Source organism: Zootoca vivipara, chromosome 11, assembly GCF_965207765.1.
Source record: "Zootoca vivipara chromosome 11, rZooViv2.hap1.1, whole genome shotgun sequence".
NCBI classification, from domain to species: Eukaryota; Metazoa; Chordata; class Lepidosauria; order Squamata; family Lacertidae; genus Zootoca; species Zootoca vivipara.
In genome coordinates, this window is record NC_142594.1 from 42975706 (window position 1) to 42978736 (window position 3031).

Below are 3031 nucleotides of genomic sequence, written 5' to 3' on the forward strand. Positions count from 1 at the left end.
CTCAGAACACCACATGCTCCAGAGGGCTCAGGAGCTGAATTTTCAGGAAGCATCTGGAGAAATAGTATTATGCTAAGCTGGGAGAATCATTCGGACCACCTGCACTCCACAGCAACTTGAGGATATCTTGTTCCCTGCCAATTTGCTGGGGCGGTGCATCAAGGGGTTTTGCAGATGAGGTCAGCTGTTTGGAAGTCTTGGCACGCTTCCCAGGAGAAAGACTGAACTGTATTTGTTGGTGTTTTTCTGCGGAAGGGGGGAGAATGGAGTAGGGGGAGATACCCTCAAGTTCTAACTTGCAAGAGTGATTAGAACAAGCCAAAGATCAGTTTTATGGCCCCTGCATGAAAGTGTTTACAAGGCCCATTCAGTCCAGTTTATCTTTTTGGCCTGAGACACCATTGATGGGGCTGTCACGACTGGGCCAAGGACAAGCAGACTGAGGTCAACCAGGTGTCCAGCATCCATGAACCATGGGGACAACTAGCAGATAGGACTGAAGAACCAGTCAGAGTAATGGAATAGAGGGTAGGGAAGGAAGCTAGATGTCAAAGGCCAAGAATATGCAAGGATGCCAGGACACACCAGAGCTCAGGAATACCTCAACAAAAGAGAAATAAAATATTTTATACTCCTTCCTGTCCATGTGTAATCTGTGGAGTGTGATAGCTGACCGATCCAGCTTCCCTTGACAGGACTCCCTATAATGAAAAGTGAGGTACGACCAGCCATTCCCAGTTACTATCAGCTTCTGCTTGGACGAAGAGGAGACAATGGATCATAGCAACGCAGAGGAGGTGGTGATCAATTAGTTCCTGCTGCTGCAGGCCTTGTGACTCATGAAACTAAGCACCTCCCGCCAGTCACATAGAATCATAGAATCATCATAGAGTTGGAAGAGACCACAAGGGCCATCCAGTCCAACCCCCTGCCAAGCAGGAAACACCATCAAAGCATTCTTGACATATGCCTGTCAAACCTCTGCTTAAAGACCTCCAAAGAAGGAGACTCCACCACACTCCTTGGTAGCAAATTCCACTGCCAAACAGCTCTTACTGTCAGGAAGTTCTTCCTAATGTTTAGGTGGAATCTTCTTTCTTGTAGTTTGAATCCATTGCTTCGTGTCCGCTTCTCTGGAGCAGCAGAAAACAACCTTTCATCCTCCTCTATATGACATCCTTTTATATATTTGAACATGGCTATCATATCACCCCATAACCTTCTCTTCTCCAGGCTAAACATACCCAGCTCCCTAAGCCGTTCCTCATAAGGCATCATTTCCAGGCCTTTGACCATTTTGGTTGCCCTCCTCTGGACACGTTCCAGCTTGTCAGTATCCTCCTTGAACTGTGGTGCCCAGAACTGGACACAGTATTCCAGGTGAGGTATGACTAGAGTACACTAGAATACAGTGGTACTATTACTTCCCTTGATCTAGATGCTATACTCCTATTGATGCAGCCCAGAACTGCATTGACTTTTTTAGCTGCTGCATCACACTGTTGACTCATGTCAAGTTTGTGGTCTACCAAGGGATATTGTACATTTTGTAGTCCACTAGAACCCTAATACACATCTTATTCCGGCCACCTTCAGAATAAGGTAGTGGTGGCAGGACTTCAAAAACAGGGTGCCAAGCACCTGAAGGCCAGGTGAGCTGTGGTCAACAAGGGGTATGAGTTTTGGAGGCCTGGGATAGTGCATGCCTTTTTGCAGGGCTCTCTGCATGTTTATCGGAACCCCAGGCTTTTCTCTCTCAGATATACAAAAGCCATCCTAAGAGTTTCAGGTTAATTCCAGTCCCAGATTGCTTTCCACATAGCAAGTGTGTAGCAAAATAGGATATGGCCTTCACTGGTGGGATAACCAGGGTTTGGGGAAATAGTGTGAATGTGTGAAGGCACATCAGGTGGAGTACTCGGAACTTCAGAACATCAGTATGGCCCTGGCTGGATCAAGCCTAAAGATCCTTCTAGCTAGCCTGAGATTTTGTTCTCACAGCGGTCAGCTAGATGCCACTGGGAAACCCACAGAGAGGCAATACTGCTAATTGTAAGACAAGAAAGGAACTGTTCGGACACAACTTTATGTGGCTTATGTCTGAAGAGAAGCCAAAGCACTGACTCATCTACCCTGACTTTGTGCCTTTCTGTGGGCTCCCCTGCAGATCTCTTTCCTTTGTTATATATTCAGCTATCAATGTCAGTGATTAAACTGAGGATCTGCATGTGCTCTGTGACTATGCTGTGCCATTCCTTGTCTGCTTGTTGCACCAGGTTTTTCTACATATCAACCATTTTCTTTTATTTCCTTGCATGTGTCCTTTACCTATGAGGTCAAAGAGGGCATTTCTGCAATGATTACCTCCCAGTGGCCATCTAGCACCATTGGCAGGCTTCCATTTATTTTCAATTTAAGCCCCTTCACCAACAATTTAGGAGCACTGTCAGCAAAGCAACACTTAATTGCTTTACTTGTGAGATCTGAATTGTCACCAAGTGCGTGCCTGGCTGCAGACCCCATTATATGTTTCTAATAAGCCCTGCAGCAGCCTCTTAGTCTGTTTCAATATTTGTTCTACTGGCTTCTAGCACCATTTACTGGTCTACAGCAATGTCCATGGGCTATAAAATAATTAACGAAGAGAAGAAGGGGAGAGAGCAGGGCTATAACCTGAAGGATAACCAGAAGCAAGGTGATAACCAGACGTTACAGGGGAGGGGAGGGTGTAGCTTAGTGGTGGAGCATCTGCCTTGTGTGCAGAAGGTCCCAGGTTCAATCCCTGGCATCTCCAGTTAGGGCTGGGCAAAATTCCCTGTCGGAAACACTGGAGACACCTGAGGTGCAAATGCCTAGTCTGTTCAGAAGGAAAAGCTTGCCTTAAAGCAGGGGTGTGGAACCTCAGGGCAGGGGGACCAAATGAAGCAATTCAGGGCTCTCTATCTGATCTTTGTGGCATCTCTGACATTTCTTGAGGCTCTGGTTTTGCCTTCCTTTTCGCACTCAGGCTGTCCCTCAGGTTGTCTACCTC

The 3031-nt window shown here is 46.6% G+C and overlaps 1 non-coding gene across 1 annotated transcript; it reads left to right on the plus strand.

Annotated features, from left to right (window-relative positions):
- The first annotated feature begins 2721 nt into the window (after window positions 1–2721).
- TRNAT-UGU (transfer RNA threonine (anticodon UGU)) lies at window positions 2722–2794 on the plus strand. The gene has a single exon. It is a non-coding gene; the product is annotated as a tRNA-Thr (tRNA).
- The last annotated feature ends 237 nt before the right edge of the window (window positions 2795–3031 follow it).